Here is a 23,556-nt window from a genome sequence, read left to right on the forward strand (position 1 = left end):
GCTGTCCAGATAGTAAAACATTTCATAAGCTATAGTCATTAAGAATGTGTGATACTTATGCATTAGGCACATTTATGCATTAGAAAAATAGCTCAATAGAACAGAAATGACAAAATCCTGAATTCAATCTAATACATACAGGAATGCAGTATGATAAAAATGATATAGTATTTCAATGATACAGAATTTGTGTAAAATAAAATAAATTCCAAATAGATCAAAGATTTAAACATAAAGACATTTTAAAAGTACTAACATAAAACATAAACACATTTATAATCTCAGAAAAGGTAAGCCTTTCCAAGTGAGTTGCAAAACTCAAACTACAAAAGAAATGATACATTTAGCTGCACCAAAATTTAAATTTTCTGCATATAAAAAATACCATAAATATCAAAAGACAATGACAAGTAAAAAAAAATTACAACTAATGTCACTCACAAATGACTAATTTTCTTATATACATGAATTTTACAAATCAATGAGATAATAATCCAATAGGAAACATAAGCAAGAGAAATTAAAAGGCATTTCACAGAAAGGAAATACAAATGTTTCTTAACATAAAAAAGGGCATTCAACCTACTTAATAATAAAAGAAATCAAAGTAAACTACTGATCCAATGAACTATTTTTTTCATCTAACAGATTATTGAAAATCTAAAAGTAAGTCAGCCAGGTTGTCAGGTAACAGATTCACTCAAACATAACTTGTGAGAGTATAAATTAGTAAAACTCTAAGAATAGTATAATCTCTATAAAAATTATAAATTCTCAGACCCTTTATTTCAGCAATTCTGCTAAGAATTGATCCTACTGACTTGGTGACATATGAGAAAAATTTGATCTATAAAAGGATATTTATTGCAACATTATTTGTATTAGCAAAGATTGACCTCCAAAAATGCCAAGGTCTATACCAAAATCCTATCCTGAAGGTTGGTTAAATAATTGATGGCATATTCCTAAAATGGGTACTATACAGACATCAAAATATTGATTCTATTATATATATATTTCAGCAAGGGAAAATGGCTAAGATACACTAAGTTAAAAAGTAAGGTGTAGAACAGGCAGAACGGTATGCACATTATATTACTATTCCTGATTATGTATCACATACATAAAATATAATATTATAAACTATGATCATGTATTATATACTAGATATATCATAGACCAGTTATGAAATATAGTTATATACTTGACATAGAGTGATACTTATGCACATGTATGTATATGTGCATTTATATGTACATACAACACCTCTGAGTACATACAAACAACAGGTGTTATTGTTTGCCTTTCAAAGAAGCACTTTGTACTATTTGTATTATCTATGGCACAAATAATTAGAATACATTTCTAATTACAAATTTAAAGTTGAATTTAAACAAGTATCATTGACAAAAGACCTCCTCCCTTCAATCTTCCTTTCTTGGTGTTCCTGTACTCTTTTCTCTGCATGAGAGTGAACAGAGCAATGTGAAGCTGGTTAGGATGATAAATAGTCTCTCCTAGGCTGGAAAAGATCAGATTCAGAAAAAATAGAGCCATAAAATTTGAAATATTTTCTGGTTAGGGGTCTGCCATCTGTACATTAAAGAAAAAAAATGAAAGGTGTTCCAGACTCCAAGGTCAGAATAAGACCGAGAAAAGGAAAAAATGCTTGGAAATTTATGTTTGCACAGACCTTTTTTTATTTCTCCGGTTCTTTAGGCTAACACAGCACACATCAGCAATAGTTTCCAAGCCAAACTGCCCAGCATTTCTGAAGAAAGAAGAAAAAAAAGTGGTGGGCCATTCATTCTAGAACCTGCAAATTCTGCAGACATCTCCATGGGAGCGGCTGTATCTCTAATTATTCTCCTGTGCTAATGCAGACACAAATTACAATTTATTTTAATAATCATTTAAGTTAATACAATATGCTAACCACTGAAATTTTCATCTTATTATGAATCAATAGCCAAAAATAAGAAAAGTTTTATCACACATAAATGCTAGCAATCATGTCATTCATACCAGTTTTAAGGCAGCCCAGTAAAATGAAAATATAAACATATATATTTTCAAAATTCTAAGCACTTGGTTTCCTTCTTCTCTGCAGGGAGTGGAAGCGGGTGATATGAGGTCGCAGTTTAATATTTATGTGGGAGTTGTCTATTTAGTTTTCTCCCAAAGTGGAGCCTGAGATAAGGACTTCAGTGCAAGTAACTGAAGGGGAGAGAGGGGGGAAGTGAGAATCTCAGGAAGCAGAAGTGAGGAACCATAAAGAGTGACACAGGGAAGGGAAGACAGACAATTAAAGGTGTATTCCTAAACTGGTTACCACTTATAGCAACTGAGATTCAAGCCCAGCTGAGATTTTCTAAGGAGCTGTGTAGACCATACCTCTGCATTGTTCTTCTGGTGGTTGGGAGGCCGAGGCTTTCCTGCATTAATTTCAACCCTCTTTGGTTAAGATTGCCCAAGCGGCATTAGCTCCTTGTACTTTCAGGCTGCTCTGTTTGGGGGCTTAATGAACTGCCCAAAGCTTCAGAAAATGCCAAAAGACACAGTAAGTATTTGAGGTGGGAGGCTCTCAGTGTGATAGGAACAGCCTCCTACAACCACTACCAAAATCACAGGGACCAAGGGGAAGAGCTGGGTGGCCAAAACAACAACAACCACAAAACCAAAAGTGTCTGCTCCAGGGGTAAAGAAATGAAAAGACTGAAACAAAAGGAAAACTAACTGCATAAACACATTTATATCATCCCAAATGCTTTCTCCCTAAAAGTTTTAGGAGATTTCTAGTTTCTCATATGAAGATGGTCACAGAGATATCTGGCAGGATTTTAGAGACCAGCATGTAGTGATTGTATAGAACCGTGATAATAAACCCCTGGTATTTTGAAACACATTTGACAATTCAGACATTTATGATGAGGTTTGTGAGAGTACAGAATAAATCCAGGCTAGATAAAATACCCAAAGTAAAATAATTTGATTTGAGAGTTCCCACCAAAAAGAATATGAAACCAAAAATTAAGATTATTCCCACACCAAGTAGTTAGTTGTATTTATAAAGTTACTTAAGGTTAGTGTTCCTCATAGTGAAGCAGAGACAGTGCATAACCCACAATTCCTACCCCACAACGGAGCTGTCATTCCCAGCCAGTGAAGGTCTACATTTCTCACTCTCGTTGCTTATACTTATGAACACGTGACTTGTGTCCCTGAAGCCATTGTCCCACAAGTTATTTCTCTCCAGAGTCTCCAGCTGGCATGGGGTATGTGCATTCACCCAATTTTTCAGGGTGACAACTGGGATATGAGGGGTCAGATTCCTTTCTACATAGATTTTCAAACAGACCTCTTGTTTTCAGCCCCCCTACCATCCCCTTTTTCAGCGGTTCTTGCTGTTTTCAATTCTTAGATTTCCTGGCACTGCCTAGTGGGAACTAGCTATTTCTAAGTTTTCTCCACAGTCAAGTGAAGTTTCCATTTTTTTTTCTTTTCGGTCAGCTAAGTTAATTACCATCTGTCCATCTACTTGCGATGTTTGAAACTTTGCTCTTTCTTCTATGATGTTCCACTATTTTTTAAAATTATTTTTGTAGCTTTAAATCTTCTAAAATTCCTTTACCGTCATGTTAGTGTGGTTTCAACTGTATGCTGGGGATTTTTAAAAAATGAATATAGCCAGGACTGTTTCTATGAGGGCTTTCTAATTGAAAAAATAGATCTAAACTAACTATATTCCAGGTAAGACAGTCTTCCAGAAATTCCTTTACCCACCCAGCTAAGGAAGTCACAATATTTGATACATATTAGAACATCTCTTGCTGTTTTATACTATTCCTGGATACCTTCATGAATAAAAATCTGAAAATGTACGATGCCTGATAATGGTCAAACTTTTTTTATTTGCAAAGTTACTCAAGGTAGTATATCCAAACCTTGAATATTTCAGCAAGATGTCTTTCCTAAAACTAGTTACTTTCCAAAGTTATCTTTCAACAAAGAAAAATCATCCATCACCAAGACAGGGACTTTTGGATGAAATTCTGGACATCTGCAAGGAACCAAGTATCTAAAGTGATCTACCCTTTTCACAGAAAGAAAAAGCCATTAGAGAGAACTGACAAACAGCTGTGGCAGCTTATATAGGATATAATACTCAGACACAAATCAAAAGAATGAGGGCACAGGAAGGAACCCAACACAAGAAAATAGACTGGGGAATTTGTTAGTGTCGTTCATTTGCTTGATCGTTATTCACATAAAACATATAAAAATATACATGATGATGCTAGAAAGTGTCAAGGACTGCATATATCAATTATATACATTTACTGCCTGAACACTATATACTGGTAATACATCCAAAAAACTCCTCTTCTATCAATGTGCTACTATTGATTTGTGTAGCTTTGCAGCAATTTCCTAAAAGAAAAAAATACCTAGGAAAAGGATTGCATGCAGACCAGCTTCCTGTTGTCTGTGCTTTAGATTAATTCACCAGTAGCTTCTGTGAAGCAATGTTAAACCCATAAACAAGGCTCAGTATGAATCTGCCAATACGATTAAATACATGTTCTACTTTGACAAAATCACATGCTCTTTATAAGAAAATAATGGAAAAAATAATGGTTTTGAAGTATATTCGATGATACTTTGTCCACCTCAATAAAATTGTTGCCTTCTCAACCTCCATAAAAACTTCTGGTTTGGTCAGGAGGAAACAAAAACAGAATATAAAATATGGTGATCTCTCATTTCACTGGAAAAACATACTCTCTGCCCTTGCCCTAACTATCTACACATTTCAATTAGTGGGAAAATGAAGAGGAAAGGAAGGGATTCTGACAATGTAAGTGCTGGTCATCTGAGTCAAAAGGATGCTTCCACTGTCCAGCACAAGGGGACAGTCTCTTTTTCTTTCATTTGAAGGTTTATTTGAAGTCATTGAACTTGGTGGGAGTCAATGGCCAAAACCAGGTACAATAAGAGATGCTTACCTGATCCTCTTTCCTTTAAGTATCACTCATTTGCCAGGTAATCCAAACAGTAAGAAACAGAACTAAAAAATCAGTCATGACATGAGCCAGGAAGAAAGCCGATTTAGGAGCTTTAGATATACCGATTTGGCTTTTTAACAATTAGAGTACTTGGTCATCTATACCTTCAAATTACTGAGAGTCAACCCTTATTCTTAGATTAATATACTAGAAATTACTTTTTCAACAATTTAACTTTGTGAAATGTAGATGAATTGTTTCACTAGGGTTTCATTTTCAACTTTGCAGTAGGAAAAAAATCTAGTTTAGTCACAAGATATATTCTGTGTGGGCAGGGAGAGGAAAATCTGAAAGGTCAAAAATATATAGCTTCATCTCTATGTGGCTGTCATCATTGAGTCTCTGAGCCAAGTCATGAAAAATATGTGTCAACCCCAAAGTCTTTGGAAAAAGGGTTTCTTTCCTTTCATTTTCTTCCTCAGTTCCATACATAGAAGAATTGGATGACATCATGCACATTAATCCAAATTTGTCTTTCTGTCTTCTTTCTCTCTCCTGCCCTCTCTCTCCAAGTTCTAGCTCTCTGGCTACAAACCTGAAATGATTTTCCCTGTTATCTATCCTGATGAAAAGAAAATTTTCATCTGTCCAGAAGGAGCCCCCCACCCCCATCATCCACACCAAGGAAACCAGGACAGATATTGGAGAAGAAAATAGGATGCCAGGTTTTCTTTTTGGTCCCTTGAATTGGGGGAGGAGAATGGTCAATTCTAAATATACTTCCAAGTAGATATTAATGCAATCAAGAGCACTGGGGGAAAGTAGGAGAGGCAATGACAGTAGGGTTGAGGAAGGTGGCTATATAATATACCAGAAGAAATAATACTGGCTTCCAATATTGATTGTAAGTGGTATTAAGGGTTTCATAATCTGCCAAATCTCCCTGTGTGAAAAATTAGAAGTGTTGATGGGTTGGAGACCTTAGGAACAAGTAATGAAAATAACACTTTCGGAGTAATCTATATCTTATTTCCTATACTACCAAGAGAACAAAAATAACAAAGGCTCAATGTGTATAAACAAACACTCTTAATTTTCCACTTGATATTATGCAAAGATTAACAACCTCCCAAGCAAAGGGGCATTGCCAACTCCTTTTTGGAACTTTTTACTGTAAATACATCGTAAAATATGCTTTCTGTAGCTTTCACAATATCTGACACATAAAAGTGCACCATGAATGTTAAAGGAAAAAAGAAAAGAACAGAAGAGGGAAGAAAGAAAAGAAAGGTGGTGGGATGAAATGAAGGAGGGAAAGAAGACATAAAAGTGGCAAGAAAAGATGGACAGAGGGAATGAGGGAAACAGGTAAGGAGGGAAAAGAAGGAGAAAGTGAGGAGAAGAAGGAAGAAATAAACATTTCTATTTCTTTTTGTCTTTAATGTTTATTTATTTTTGAGAGAGACACAGAAAGATCACGCAAGCAGGGGAGAGCAGAGAGAGAGGGAGACACAGAATTCGCAGCAGGCTCCAGGCTCTGAGCTGTCTATACAGAAGGCCAGCGTGGGGCTTGAACCCACAAACCATGAGATCACAACCTGAGCCGAAGTCAGACCCTTAACTGAGTCACCCAGATGCCCCTAAATGTTTCTATTTCTTAATACTTAGCAACCGGATCAGTGATATCTGTTCCCCTTTTCATTCCTATAATGAAGAAATCTGAGGCTTCTAGAAAAAGACACAAATATATAAATTCATGTTTTCTAACATTATCTGAGCTTTTAGCACTACCCATTTTTTTATTTGTCTGTGGTCAATGTCGCTTCCCATTTCCTCCAAGATCTGTTTCTTACTTTGTCTTCTTTCCTCTCATTTCTTTACTTACAACAGAAATGTAGGGAAATTGAAACTATAAAGTGAGATTTCAATATTCTGCCATAGTACCTATAAATTAATCTACATCCATATCAGTGCCTAATTTATAGGCCCAGAAGTTGGAGAGTTTCTCCTTCTAATCAAACTTAATTTGTCTTCATATTTTCTTGACCTTACAATCCCATTTTCTGGAACACTGCTTTTTTCCTCCATCTCATACCTTTCCATCACATACCTTTATTTACTCCCTTTATACTGTGTTCTTCTCAAGTCTAAAAACATACTGAAGTGCTCTTTGTCCTAAAAAGCATAATCTCCTCCAAGACCTCATGCCATCTTACCGTGTCCAGTCACTTTTCTTCCTTCCCTAGCAAACATATTTTTAAAATATGGCTTTACTTCTTCTTTTCCAAGTTTCTAACAACTTTTCAATTGCCTCCAGAATTTTGACCTGCAATAGTCATATACAATTGAGTTTCCTTTTCTAAATTATCATCTTGCTAGCTCTCTCTGTTGCATCTTGACACTGATAATGACATTCTCCTTTTTTAAAATGTTCCATCCATCTATTCCCATTATGCTCCTCATTCTTGCTTGTCTTAATAATTTGACATTTGTGCCTTCCCTCTCTCCTTCAGTAAATCCCAATCTTACGCCTGCCACCTCAGTGTCTGTGTCCCCAGTATTCTATCACTACCCTGGTGCTCCACATGGTTGATCTTCTACTTACCTATTCTCTTTTGAAATGTCCTCAATATGAATTTCCACGACCCTCAGATTCAATGCATCCTAAACTATTGGCCATCTTTATCAGTCAGGGTCCCCACATGAAATTGCTGATGTACTTGAAATAGGATAATTTAAGGAGAATTCGTTATAAAGACACTGCTTACAAATGTGTAGGTACAGAGGAACCAGAAAAGATAGTCCAGGAACACAGAGCTTCCATCCCACACCAAAAGGAATGAAGAGAGGAAAAGTTAATGAAACAATGAAATCTGACAGAAGAAAACCTGTATAAAAACATTGATGTGTATTCGGGTCCATATGGGAGAGAAAGGTAGTACAAGGAGGAGCAAAGCAATGCTATGTCACACAATATATTGCTTTTTCTTCTTCTCATCCTCTCTTACACTTTGTTGGATGAAGTGTGAAACAGCAATGAAGAGGACCCACGAAGTCCCACCAGTGAATGTGTAACTGCAGAGTGTTAGCAGTTTGGTCATAACTAGGATTGTTATGTGAATCCTAGAACATTAGATGCTACTGATATTCTTTATGTAAGATTCTGGTAAAGAGGGGATAAAATGAACACTTAAATAACCAAAAGGCATATCTGGTATGCTTCATATGCTTCTGTTATCTGTTACTTTTCCATGGTGACAAATTTGGTAATCCTAACTCCTTTGTCCCATACATATTTCACATACCTCTTACCTCCTGCCTTACACTTTAGCTGCATAAGATTCTTTACTTAGCAGGGTGACCCAAACCTTTATTTCTGCAGAATCGGTCTCCTTGGTGGTGGTGTTTTTTTTGTTTTTGTTTTGGGTGTGTTTTGGGGTTTTTTGGGGTTTTTTTTTGTTTTTTGGGTTACTACTATTTTACAATGACTACAATTTGGAGGCAAAAGAGTACTGAGATGCCCCCCAGTGAATCTCCTGGATTCCAGAAATAGTCTTCTTTTCACTTATGTTTCAGCAGCAAACCAATTTGCCCCTAGTTATTACAATTAATCACCCGAAAGTTGGATTCTTGTCATAGAGTCCAAAATGGCCAGAGCAGAGCCTCACATTTTAATTCGTTAGAACTAAGACTGTTTTCCTTAGCAGAAGTCCTACCTTGGGGACTAGGACAACCAAATCCATAATGTAAGCTCATGAAAAAGGGAAGCAAAAATTCTAGCAGATTATAAGGTATAATGTGAGATATGGCTACTCTCATCTCTATGACTTGTTTGGCATACCTGTATACACTCTCTATGGGTGAGATAGCACAATACATTAGTTACTTGTATAAGGTATATACCACATACTACATAATAGTTCCCCAACCTCTCAGAATGTTTGCATCTCAGCTTCCTCCAAAACTGAATCTTAGCATCTTTATTCCATTATTCTACCATGCCAACTGCTTCTATGTGACAGGGAATCTAGTAAGATAAATAAAATCTTTTGTACATTGCCACATTTTCTGTAACCATGCATGACCTCAACTTAGAGGCAGTACATGTAAGATAACATGGCATAGATAAAGCATTCTGAGAGTATAGGAAGATTGGTGCTGGCAGACATGCTGGAGGCAAGGAAGACAAATCCATGTTAAGAAATATGTGTTTATCCCTGTGAGAACAAAGCACAATGGAAAGTGTTCAATGTAATCAACCTTCCAAAAGGCAGTTTACTGATCCTGCTAGAAGATATTGGCCTCAACTGTTGGTAGTTTAGGCACTCAACCATGATAATATTATTCAGATGGTATTGCTGCATCCACACACAACCTCCATGCCTGATGCCTTGATCAATCCATATCTGTGGCCAATGAGAAAAGCAAAGGAAGCTAAGGCACAGTCTCCTGGAGGGTACCAGGAGGAAAGAGCCACATTACTGATAGCAACAACTTAATCATTAACACAACCTATACTAGGTTTCTTCCCCTATTTGTTTTGCCTATTCACTCCTTTACCAGTGCTTCCTAGAATCACATATCAGCACTACTTTTATTCAAATCATTATAACCTCAGGGTTAGCCTGGCAGGCCAAATGGTGCTTTGTGGAGCTCCTAGCAAGCCCTGGTAAAATAATCATAACTCAGAATACTAGATCATACCTTTGCAGCAGAGAACTACTGACTGTTTGCAAAGTAGTTTCTAGCATACTACTGGGTTCTAGGACATCATGAGTGTCTGACTACAGGATATTAAATATGACAAGAATCTCCAATTTGGGGTTGGGTATTGTCAGAACCACAAAGTTGTAAGTTTGGGTGGACACAGCATCAATTTGCCATACACAGGCATACCTTAAAGATATTGTACTTTGGTTCCAGACCACCAAAGAAAAGCGAGTATGACAATAAAGTAAGTCAAATGAATGTTTTTGTTATCCAGTGCATATAAAAGTTATGTTTTAACTATACTAAAGTCTAGTAAGTGTACAGTAGTATTATGTCTTTAAAAAAATGCATATACCTTAATTTGAAAATACTCGATTGCTAAAAAATGCTAACCATCACCTGAGCTTTCAGCAAGTGGCAATCTCTTTGCTGGTGGAGGGTCTTGCCTTGATGTTGGTGGCTGCTGACTGATCAGGGTGGTGGTTACTGAAGGCTGGAGTGGCTGTAGCAATTTTTTTAAATTTTTTTAATGGTTATTCATTTTTGAGAGACAGAGAGAGACAAAGCATGAGCAGGGAAGGGACAGAGAGAGGGAGACACAGAATCTGAAGCAGGCTCCAGGCTCTGATCTGTCAGCACAGAGCCTAACACGGGGCTTGAACTCACGAACTGTGAGATCATGACCTGAGCCAAAGTTGGACGCTCAACCGATTGAGCCACCCAGGCACCCTGTAGCAATTTCTTAAAGTAAGACAATAAAGTTTGTTGCATCAATAGACTGACTCTTTTTCTCACAAATGATTTTTCTATAACATGTGATGCTATTTCATATCATTTTATCCATAGTAGAACTTCTTTCAAAATTGGAGTTAATCCTCTCAAAACCAGCCACTAATTTATCAAATACGTTTATGTAATAGTCTAAGTCTTGTGTTGTCATTTAAACAATCTTCATAGAATCTTCACCAGGAGTGGATTCCATATCAAGAAATGACTTTTATTCTAGAAACAACTCCTCATCTGCTCAAGGTTTATTGTGAGATCACAGCAATTCAGTCCTATCTTCAGGCTCCACTTCTAATTCTAGTTCTCTTGCTGTTTCCACTACATCTTCAGTTACTTCCCCCACGGAAGTCTAGAACTGCTCAAAGTTATCCATGAGGACTAGAATCAATTTCTCCTGTTAATTTTGATATTGTGACCTCTTCCCATGAATCACTCATGTGCTTAATGGCATCTATAATGGTGAATCCAGAAGATTTTCAATTTACTTTGCCCAAGCCTATCAGAGGAATTACCATCCTTTAAAATTTATTTCTTAAATAATAAGATATTATTAAATCTTAAATATTTCAAAGTCAGAAATATTCCTTGATCCATGGGCTGCAGAATGGATGTTGTATTAACAGATATGAAAAACATTAATCTCATTGTACATCCCCATCAGAGTTCTTGGCTGACCAGGTACATTGGCCATGAGTACTAAACTTTGGAAAGGAATCTTTTTTTCTGAACAGTACATCTCAACAGTGGGCTTAAAATCTTAAAATATTCAGTAAACTATGTTGTTAACAGATGTGCTGTCATCCAGGCTTTGCTATTCCATTTACAGAGAACACACAGAGTAGATTTAGCATAATTCTTAAGGTCCCTAGGATTTTTGGAATGGTATGTGAGCACTGGCTTCAGCTTTAAGTCACCAGCTGCATTAGTCCCTAACAAGAGATTCAGCTTGTCCTTTGAAGCTTTGAAGCCAGGCATTGACCTTTTCTTTTGCTATGAAAGTTCTAGATGTCCTGCTCTTCCAACAGAAAGCTGTTTCGTTTACTTTGAAAATATATTGTTTAGCATAGCCACCTTCATGAATTATCTTAACTAGTTCTTCTAGATAACTTGCTGCAGCTTTTACATCAGCACTTGCTGTTTCACCTTGTACTTTTATGTTATAGAGATAGTTTATTTTCTTTTAACATGAACCAACTTCTGATACCTTCCAACTTTGCTTCTGCAGCTTCCTCATCTATCTTGGCCTCCACAGAATTGAAGAGAGCTAGGGCTTTGCTCTGGATTAGGCTTTGGTTTAAGGGAATAGTGTGCTGGTTTGGTCTTCTACCCAGACCACTAAAACTCCCCATGTCAGCAATAAGGCTGTTTCATTTTCTTACCAATTGGGTGTTCACTGGAATAGCACTTTTAATTTCCTTCAAGAACTTCTCCTTTGCATTCACAACTTGGCTAACCATTTAATGCCAGAGGCCTGGCTTTCAGCTTATCTTGGGTTTCAACATGCCTTCCTCACTAAGCTTAATCATTTTTAGCTTTTGATTTAAAGTGAAATTAGTCAGTCAGAGAAAGACAAAAATCCTATGACTTCACTCATATGAGGACTTTAAAGAGATAAAACAGATGAACATAAGGGAAGGGAAACAAAAATGACATAAAAAACAGGGAGGGGGACAAAACAGAAGAGACTCATAAATATGAAGAACAAACAGAGGGTTACTAGAGGGGTTGTGGGAGGGGGGATGGGCTAAATGGGTAAGGGGCACTAAGGAATCTACTCCTGAAATCATTGTTTCACTGTATGCTAACTAACTTGGATGTAAATTTTTAAAAAATAAAAAATTAAATTAAAAAAATAAATAAATAAAGTGAGAAGCATATAACTCTTCCTTTCACTTGAACATTAAGAGGCCATGATAGGGTTATTAGTTGGACTAATTTTAATATTGTTGTGTCTCAGGGAATTAGGAGGCCTAAAAAGAGGGAGAGAGAGATGGGGAAATAGCCAACTGGTGGAGCAATCAGGAGATGCAATTATCAATTAAGTTTGCTGTGTAATATAGGTGTGGTTCATTGTGGGGAATAAGTTTAGGAATTCCCCAGGCTTATACCAATGGGTTAACAAGGCATAAAGAAGTACAAAGCCATAGGATGCTCACACCTGAGTTTGGGTAAACAAGATTAGGGCCCCAGAATAGGGAGGTACAAAGGCACCCCAGAATAGAGAGGGGGTGCAGAGCCCCCAGAATAGAGAGGGAGGGGCAAAGGCCCCAGAATAGAGAGGGGTGCAAAGGCACCCAATGCAAAGGTATATGAAGTAAGCAAGATTAGGCATTCAGGGCAGAAGCACCCCCCAATTTAGTACTATAACAGAAAGCTGCATTCACAGGAAGAAAGGACCAAGTTAGGTAAACTGGTAAATTGGGCTATAGACCACTGCACTGCACTGCTGGTGAAGTTACACAGAGCAGACATGATTAATAAAAGAAAAGGTGCCTTGTTAACCCTGAGGTTATTCCCCCTTTCTGTCTTGTCCCCTAGGCTAGCTAAGATAAACAGACATGGCACCTCCTGTCTGCCATTAACAACCATCTGCCCATCTGCCCGGTGCCAGGATTTTGTTTTATATTGACCCAAACCCCAGACACCATATATCTTCAAAACCCCCTTTTCCCTCATGCCCATGAGTTGATGTTCACCAATTCGTTGTCTCTTTGTGCATGCCCATCACATTTGAAAGCCTTCTGATCTTAATAAAAACAGGGCAAGGACCCTTACTCAGGGCTCTTGTCTTTTCCTGGACATTAGCCATCTCTCGCTTTTCATCCTGTGTCCCGCTCTTTTGCTAGACAAGAGAGAACTTTAAAATTAGAGTCTACAACAGTTCATGATGCCTCAAAACAATTACAATGGTAATATCAAACATCACAGACTATAGTACCATAACAAATGCAATAATAATTTAAAAGTTTGAAATATTGAAAGAATTACCAAATTGTGACACAGAGATAGGAAGTGAGAACTGCTGTTGGAAAAATCTCACTGACAGACTTGTTCACTACAGTGTTGCCACAAACCTTCAATTTGCAAAAATCACAATATCTGCAAAGTGCAATAAAACAAGGTGTGTGTGTAATGGAAGTGGTAAATTCACAACACAAGCAGGCCTAGTGAGCACTGTGACACAAATGTGTTGGCTAGACACCCAGGCAACCTGACTTTGCTGCACTTATGCTTTTGTTCATCTCATACATACGGCCTCAAGGTGAACCATGAGTTGAAGGGGAGTCCCAAAGACCAGCTAATGAAGGAAGAAGAAATTTAGGTCTGTTACTGATTGGTTGACTCAGTATTTTGTATAAATTGAAATTAACTGCCATAATACTATAGTTCCTCTCAATGGTGGCCCTGAAAAACAGTGATTGGATAACAGTGTTTATTTATTTTTGACAGAGAGAGAGAGACAGAGACAGAGAGCACACAAGCAGGGGAGAGGCAGAGAGAGAGGGGGACAGAGCACCCGAAGCAGGCTGCATACTGACAGCAGAGAGCCTCATGAGGGGCTTGAACTCACAAACTGAGATCATGACCTGAGCTGAAGTTGGAGGCTTCACCCAGGCACCCCTGGATAAATTCTTTCAATACCCATGTTTTCAGTTGAAAGAATTGAAAGAAATCAATTGAAAGAATTGAAAGAATTAGAGGCCACAGAGTGGCCTGAGATAAGGTAGTAATATACTACAGGACTATGGCTTGTGTTTTTGTTTTTTGGTTTTTGGGGTTTTTTTTTGTTTTTTTGGGGGGGGGGTTTGTCAGGGGTTTGGAAGAGGCAGGTTTGGAAGACCTGTCATAAGATAATCTGTGGAATAGTCATGTACATGTGTTTATGTCAATGGACACAAAACATATGCACATTTGTGTCCTATCAAAATCCACTGGAGAGCATCTACCACAAAGTAAGAATACATAGTATGATTTACATTGTGAATGTCAGTTGCCTCTGTCCACTCCAGTGGACAGTTGCCTAATCCACTCCAGTGCTTTCACAATGGGTCTATGAGTGGGATAGGCATGTTGACAGGTATGGATACTAATCATGGGCCCAACAGAAAGGCTCCTTTTCACGAAGTCTTATTGAGTTACTATATTTGTTGAAAGTCCAACCTGTCAACCATCCAAAATCAGAGACAGAAATAGAAAGAATAGAAAATTCAATAAAGTTCTATTCCATATGGAGACTAACCAGACATTTAGAAGAATAGATTATTTCAGATATTCTCTTCTCAGAAAAGGCAACAACTTGTCCTTATTGAGAATATTTGTGTTCTGGGTATGAATTTGCCTTTCTTTGTGCACTGACTTAAATAATACCCCTATTTAGAGTCTCACTAAGGTTCTAATTTACCAAACAAGGTCCTATAACATGTTGACTTGGATGTGAATAAAGATTTAATCATGTAAGAGGTGTGACAATATTCACATAACTACGGAATCTACCACTCCTACCATGTACTGCTTCACTTGGAAACTGCCAAACTAATAGAACACAGGAATGGACCCTCAAAGGTACATGTAAGGCATTATTTGGGGATAACACCTTGTTTATTTGGAACACTTTCCATAACAGGCAGTAAGTACTTTGAAGCGGCTATTACATGGTGCTGTGTTGATGATAGTTACAAAATATTGGTCTGGAAACCATGGGGTGGAAGTAGAAATGGCCTCCCTTGACATTATTCTTGAGGGCCCACTTGAGGAAATTGTATTTTCTAGATAAAGGAATGCTTCTAACTCTGGACACAGTAGGAACTTCACAAAACCTAAATCTACAAATGCCCCCTTATTCTATATGCCTACAGGTCATCAAGCAAAAAAAAGGAAATTACTATATTGTTAGAGGTAATTGTCTCTGATTATCATAAGAAGATAAGGCTGTTTCTACATAATGGGCTAGGGAGGAAAATGTTATAACTAAGGGAACTCCATAGGACTTCTCTTAGCACTTCCATTTTTTATAACCAAGAATAGGCAATTACAGCAAGCACAGCCTGACAAGGACACTGTAAATAAGGCTTAAATCCTTTAAGGGTAAATATTTTCATTACTCCAGTTGGGGTGGGGGATGGACAGACCTAAAGAAGTGCTGCCTGAGAGGAGGGAGATCTGGAAAGAGTAATATAGAAGGGATATAATAAATGTCAAATATGGCCTTGGAACCAACTGGGACCAGGGACTGTGGCTTACTCACTGTATTCTCTGTTTTGACACACACACCACACACACACACACACACACACATATACAAGACTTTCTTGAAAAATCAATGAAAGAACAGAAAGTTAACATAGAAACAGGTAGATCAAATTCTAAGGGGTAGAGTATTACAGACATTGTCAGTGCCTTCATTCCTCAACATTTCTATGCATGTTAATGGTTTCTTACTGCATGCGTATGCCATTTTCCATCTGAAGGCTTCCCCTGGCTTCAGACACATTTTCAGTTAGCACAGTAGGAGAAAGCTGGAAATGTTAAGCAGTTAATACCTTTGTAATCCATGCTCAATAATCATGAAGAGATGTTGGTTGATAATTATTCCAATTTTTTGAGACAGGTCTGGGGCAATTCTAACGGGTATTTTTCACTGTTTCCCAGAGATTTCCAATAGCATTGAGTCCTAGTGGTCCACAGAATTAATAGGGAGTGGTCCACCTCCTTATTAATATATTCTCCTATATCTACTTCTGTATTAGCTTGCTATTACTGTTGTAATATATTACAACAAACATAAAACAGTACAAATGTATTATACTACAGTTCTGGAGATGAGATGCCCACAATGATTTTACTGGGTCAAAGTTAGGGTTGGCAGGGTCACACATTCTCTGGAGTCTCTAAAAACAATCTATTTCTTGCCATTTTCAGTTTCACTTCCTCCATCTTCAAAGTGCATCACTCTAATTTGTGCTTCTACAGTCACATGACCTTCTTCTCTTCTGTACACAAATCTCCGTTTCCGTCACCCTTATAAGGACACTTACAATAACATTTTGAGCCCACTCAGATAATCCAAGATAATCTGTCCACCTCAAGATCTTTAATTTAATGACATATGTAAACCTTTTTACCATATAAGGTAAAGGTTCCAGGCATTAGGACATGGATATCTTGAGGGCCATTATTCAGCCTAATTGCTTCCCATCCCTACCATTCTTCTGGAGTCATTTCTCAAACTACTTCCACTTAAATGCTAATACCAGAGTCTGCTTCTGACATTAGCAGGCTTCCTGACATTAGGAAAGCTACAATTATTTAGTGGTGATACCTGTTACAAAGACTCTCTCCCTAGATTCTAGCAATAAAATACCTCCAAACATTGCCTTATCCCCTGTGCACAACTTTCTGATAGTATTTTTTCAATTCCACATACCATTGTTGATATTTTAATACCAAATACAAATTTCCAAGCCCTTAACAAGGTCTCCAATGGCACACAGGGCTTGGCCCTGCCTTTCTCCTAAGCAACATTCTCTCCCAAACATTCTGGACTGATTTCAGTTGTACATATGCACCAAGCCTTTTCTTCCTGCTTTAGATATTTTGTTCTTTCTATCCCAAACTTAAATCCTCTCATTCAATGCTTGGTTAAGCCTTACTGATCCTTCGTCTCATTGTAAATATGCTCCAGAATGGTCTTCTTTAACATTTCATCAAAATTAAGTCTCCTGATTATAGTAGCTCATAATATCTTATATTTTCCCTTTTTATTTCTTGTCAAAATTTGCAGTTATATATGTATCTGATTAGTTCTTAGCATCTGTTACCATGGTAGCCTCTAAGCTCACAAGTCAAGGATCATATCTGATAAGTACTTAAACATAGTGCTTATTGCCATGTCTGGCACATACAATCAATGCATATTTGGTGAATAAATGAATAAAGAAGTAAATGAATGAGTAGAACTTTAAAGCCACTTCAGTTTTGTGAGATGCATTGTCTGGGAAGCATATCTCACATGGAGGGAGTGAGCATGCTTTTTATTTTATTTTATCTGTTTTTGTCAGGACTGTGGTACAGAATATCTTTTTTAAATGCAATGCATAAAATATTTAAATTCCACAAATAAGCTTTTCTTCTCCATTTTATTCTGTAGGCTATAAATATTTAGTGCTTTATTCATTTTCATATTTTCTAGCATAAGCTAATTTCTCTTCTCTGCAAACAGATAAGCAGTGTTAGAATCTGTGTAAATAGGTGGCATTAGCATTTGTGGTTCCTAATCTTAGCTAAGCCCTAGAATTCATTAAGGCCATTTATCTTCTTTCTGCTTTTCCCAAATTTTTGTCTTTTCCTTTGTTTTCATTTCTGTATGCTAATTTTTCCTTCAATTGCTTTGCTTTTCTAGTCAGAGGCAAGATAGACAATAACTATCAATATTGATTTTAAAATTGATCAAAGCAAATCAAGAAGTTATTAATTTCTTTTTTTAATTTTTTAATGTTTATTTATTTTGAAGAGAGAGAGAGAGATAGAGCATGAGCTGGAGAGGGGCAGAGAGAGAGGGAGACACAGAAACCAAAGCAGGCTCCAGGCTCTGAGCTGTCAGCACAGAGCCCAACGCATGGCTCGAACTCAGGAACTGCAAGATCATGACCTGAGCCGAAGTCAGACACTTAATTGACTGAGCCACCCAGGTGCCCATTAATTTCTTATTTTTTATCATTATCTTTTATTTTATTTTTTCTCCAATTTACAATAAATTTGATAGTTATATGCTATAATAATTTCCTCTTCCTCTCCACTATCTTCCCTAGTGTTGAGTTAATCTTTTTTTCCATGCCATTGCAAGGACTCAGTCATTGCCATGGATTTTTCAACTAACTCAGAAACTCAGTTTATTTAAAATTTATTCATTGATTGATTCATTCAATAAATACTCACTGAGTGCCTACTATAAGCCCAACACTCTTCTAGAGATCTGGAAGAGGACAGAATGAAGTCTCTATCTTCATGAAACTTAGATGTTATAGCATAAGCTAAGAAAAAGTATAAATAACCATATGAATATAATATATATTGGCTCTGGAGAAAAATAAAACAGGGTACACGAAATAGGGATTGCATGGGGCAAATATATGGGGCTGTTGCTATTTTGAAAAGAGTTGTATGTGAAAACTTTGTTGAAAAGATGACTGGCTATTAGGTTTCTCCAAAGAAATGGAGCTATATATATATTTTTTTCTTTTTTCTTTGAGTAAAACATATTATCCTCATAATGTAGCCAGGCCTCACTCAGTTAGAGGCCTTAAAAGAAAAGACTGGCATCCCCTAAGGAGGAAGGAATTCTCCTTTCAGACCACCTTGGAACTCAAGACTCTGCAACATCAACTCCAGCCAGAATTTCCAGCATGCTGGCCTGCCTTGCAGATTTCAGATTTACCAGCCCCAACATTCACATGACAGATTTATTTTAAGGAATTAGATTTTGGATTTTGGACTTTGGATTTTACCCTGGGTTACTATCAGAAAGGTAACATGATTTAACTTTTTTTAAGAGACATTTTAAATGTTAGGTGAAAAATAGACTAATAGAGAAGCAAGTAAGTGTGAAGAAGGAAAACAAATTGAGGAGCAGTAATCTAGGAGAGAAATGATTGTGGTTTTAATGGAAGTGATGAGAAATATCAAATTTTGAAAAAATATAATATATAATACTATATAATATATATGCTATTTTACATAGTTCCTGCATTCAAATCATAGGCATTGATTGCAAGCTTGAATGATGAAAGATACCATGTATCCAAATCCCTCAAGTTACTGAGCTTTGGAGAGAGGTAATTTGTTTGCCAAAGGTTACCTCTATTTTGAAGGTAGAAATCCCTTATTCCATATCACTTATGAGCGTTCTGCTTCCCTGATCAAACCCTAATGGATATACATGGTACTTAAAGCCATGGAACTAGATGAAATTACTTACAGATTATAGTATAACTATAGAAATAGTCTAAGAATTGGGTCATTGGTCAGCCTTCTCTTTAAAGATCAATTTTAGGAGAAGAAACAAGCAAGTGAGACTAAGAAATAGCAGCCTATATGGTAGAAAAAGAATTAGAAATATTTTTCAAGAGAGTGTTATGGATTATACCAAATATTACTGACAAGTTGAATAAGATAAGCAATGAGTTGACCATTGCACAGGACAGAGCTAAACAGGCAAGGAAGACATTATTCAAGACTATTGCAGTAGGGGAGAGGGATTGAACACAACTCTGTTGAAACAAAAAAAATGGAGAGTTTTTAAGAACAGGGTGAGCTATTGGGAAAATACTAGAGGATATAGGTGGAGGTTGATCACTGTGATTAGGCCATCTGTATTTGCCAATGGATGCTTATCAAAATTAGGCTCCTACCCTCCCATGGTGATTGGGAGATGGGGCCCTATCTTCCTTGATGATTACATTTCAAAATGATGGTTCCCAGTCCTTGAGAAATACAATCTTGGTTTATAAAACTGGCAAGAAGCTGGGAAAAGATTTACATCTCAAAGGGGAAGTTTACAGTTGTAAGATTTTTTGAAGTAAATGCTCTAAGAAAAAGGAAGCCAGGGAGAGGCCTATATTCAGGAAGGTACCTGTTGAAAGTTTAGTAGGCTAAGGGGAACATTAAAGCCTATCTTGGTCAACTTATCAGGGTAGAGATCATGAATGGCCTTGGTGAGAGCAGTTTGGGTGGAGTTATGGGAGGAGAGGGTTAATCACAGTAGGTTCAAGAGAGAAGAGGAAATCAGGATAGAGAGCAGAGACAAGACTCCTGGAATTTTGCTGTTAAGGAGCAGAGGAATGGCCTGACAGCTGCAAATGGAAGTGATGGTCAAGAGAAGATTACGTAGGATGAGAGAAATAACTCCCAAGTTTGTATGAAGAAGAGAATGATCCAGTAGGGAGGGAAATATTAATTATTCAACAGAGAGGACAAATGCTAGAAAGAGGTTCTTAAGTAGTCAAGAGGGACAAAATCTAGTTCACAATTTAGGGGGTTGACCTTAGATAGGAACACTAATTGCTTATCATAGTTAAAAATAGGGAGGGCAGAGACTTTTCAAATCAAGAGCAGGAAGGTAAGGACATGCATTGGTGAGAATCTGTGGAAGGTCTCTTCTGTTTACTATGACAGGAAGCTAGATTTTTAGCTTAAGCTTAAGGATAGGGGAGACACAGATAAAGGATTAAGACACAAAGAGGGGGTATGAAATGGTTGGCCAAGGACAATAAGAGTAGATGGACTAAAAAACACGGATTGCTCAGATAGCATTAGTGGTTCACTAAATATTACTGCTCAGAGTGTAAACTAAGATCAGTCAGCATGATTGGCCAGATGTTGTCATGGTTGGTGGCGAATATGGTTTGACCAGGTTTGGGGACCTACCTAGGTAAATATGACAAAGGGAGAAACTTTGAAGACTACACATTTTTACTATATACAAAATATACTATAAACTATACACCTTCTTCATATCATCTCTCACGGCAATATATTCTTCTGCCTATAAATATTTTATTTGCTTGCCTGTTTTCAATTAACAAGTATTTATTTAGTACTATTAATAACAGCTAATATTTACTTGGCACCTAACTATGTTGTAGTCACCTTTCTAAACACTTTGCCAGTATTTTTTACTCCCTTAATCTTCGTATCAATCCTGATAGAGGTAATATTATCTGCTCTTTCCAGATGAAGGCACTGAGGCACAGAGAAATTAAGTAACTTGCCCCAAGATCAGACAGTAAGTAGCTGAGATATAAATCCAGTATGAGGTTTCAGAATCTGGGCTCCTAATCACTACACTGCAGTTGTCTGTGAATTAAATAGCCTGCCAGCAATTATACAGCATAAAAAGCAGATAAGGTTTAATTAACAAATTAGTTAAGAAAACATACACCATGAAACAAAGTGAGAAAAACAGATTGATATAATTATATTAGTACCCGATGTTTACTAATTGGAAATTCATGTATGGGATAAGGAATTATCCGAATGGATTTTGACATGGGTGGGATATGAAGAGAACAAAGTAAATCATTCCTGGTGGTGGAAGAGCAGAAGCAAAGTCTGGGAGGTGGGTTTACACCTAATGCACTAAGGAAGAGAGAAAAGTGCATGACTGAGGCAAGGAGAGATTGAATTTGCATGGGAGCACTAGGAAATAAATTTAGTTGGGCGAAGGGGAAGGGACTAATGGGAAATAGATTTGTGAGTGGGGGTATTGCAGAGGAAGGCAGAAACAGGAGGAAAGTGATGTCTTAAGATGTATGCAAGGTGTTTCGGTCTGATTGGATGGTACTGAGAACCCCTCCTGGTGAGTCACATAAAGAGCAAAACCACACTGACCCCAACAGCATGGAGGAGGCCAGCAGCCAGGGAAAGGATGGAGAAGAGGGCTGTGGCCATGTTATTTTCATCTTTCCCTTCTCCTCTCCTCCTCACTTACTTTCTTTCCCTATCAAAGGTTTAATGGAATATTCATGTAATTGGGTGACTACATGAATAAGGAAATGAAGAAAACAATTTCTGTGTTTTAAAATTTTTCATAGACCAAGAAATTATTAACGTTAATAACAAAATGAGAATGTTGTAAAAGGGAAGCAGTTTAGAAAGAACAAAGTTTCAGGGCACCAGGTTAAGTATAAATACTATGCTGTCAGCAATGTACTCAGCAATGTGTCAGAGTTGCTCATTAGTTGCCTAAGAGGAGTCATATCCAGCATTTAAACCTGGTAGAAAATGGTGTTTCTTGGTCAAAATTCACTGTTCAGCTTCAGAAGAATAATGAAGAGAGGTGTGTCTTTTTTTTCCCCCTCATCCCTAGCTGGGAGGCCTGAGAGTAACACAAAATAACAGCAGCTGTGCTTATAAATATCCCCCTTCCTACTGAAAGAGGGTTGTTCAGCTAGATGCAAACCCGGTGTGTAATTATATATTTACAAGACATACATAATAATAGTTAGATGGTAAACACTAAGGAAGTAAAATAAGGGGGAAAAAACTGAGTAGTGAATGCAAAGAGATTTTAGAAATACCCTGCTGCTCAGTGTACCATGCACAGTTCTTTATGAATAAATTTCATGTGTGCAAATAAAGTAAGAGAAGTTAATTTGACAGCTAACAATATCAAGTGGAAAAATTACCCTTTAGAAAATTGGTGAATTTAGCTTCCCCCCCCCCCCAATTTTCTCAAGCTTTGGACGTGAAATTGTAAAGGTTGGGTTTTCTCTCTTCTAAAAATAGAATTATAGTGATTCATGTCTACTGAGATGGTTTGTGCTGTGTCAGCTTGGTTCATCTGGAATGTGTTTTCCCAGAATTCCCTGCAGGGTTCTGCATTAGAGGAATCTGTGCCTGATTGGGAAAACAGAAGAAGCAGCCATTAACCTCTGCAGGTACTGTGCTTACACACAATAACAGAAAGGAACTCTTGTGCCATGGTTTTTAAATCATCTTCTATCTCTAATCTATGAAGTGTCTATGCTAGTCTTTTTTTGTTGTTGTTAAGTTTATTTATTTTTAAGAGCAAGAGAGAGACCACACGTACGCACATGACTGGGGAAGAGGCAGAGAGAGAATCCCAAGTGGGCTCTACACTGTCAGTACACAGAGCCTGAGCACCACGGTGGGGCTGGATCCCCCAAAATGTGAGATCATGACCTGAGCTGAAATCAAGACTCAGATGCTTAACCGACAAAGCCACCCAGGTGCCCCTAGTCTTGTGTCCTTATAAAAATTTTTTAACGAATTACTGATTGTAGTAATTATTTTTATTTTTTGGTACAAGTCCTTGTTCAAAATTACATACTATAAATAATTACTCCCGGTTTGTGGCTTACCTTTTTTTTTATGATATCTTTTGAAGGGCTAAAGTTTTAAATTTTGGTGAAGTCCAATTTATCAATTGTTATTATTTTATGGCTAGTGCTTTTAAAGTACAGTCTAGAAAAATCTTTGCCTAACCTAATATTGTGAGATTTCCTCCTATATTTTTCCCAGTTTTATCTTTCTTGAC

At 37.3% G+C, this 23,556-nt stretch overlaps 1 long non-coding RNA gene across 2 annotated transcripts in view; it reads right to left on the reverse strand.

Moving 5' to 3' along the window:
- Positions 1-1,676: 1,676 nt before the first annotated feature.
- The window catches only part of LOC144616035 (uncharacterized), a 53,792-nt gene continuing 31,912 nt past the window's right edge, over positions 1,677-23,556 (reverse strand). For both annotated transcript variants that reach the window (XR_013554894.1, XR_013554895.1), the window contains exon 2: positions 1,677-1,771. This is a non-coding gene — a long non-coding RNA (uncharacterized LOC144616035). The remainder of the gene's footprint in view (positions 1,772-23,556) is intronic.

Source organism: Panthera onca, chromosome B1 (assembly GCF_046562875.1).
Source record: "Panthera onca isolate mPanOnc1 chromosome B1, mPanOnc1 haplotype 2, whole genome shotgun sequence".
In the NCBI taxonomy this organism is placed as follows: domain Eukaryota; kingdom Metazoa; phylum Chordata; class Mammalia; order Carnivora; family Felidae; genus Panthera; species Panthera onca.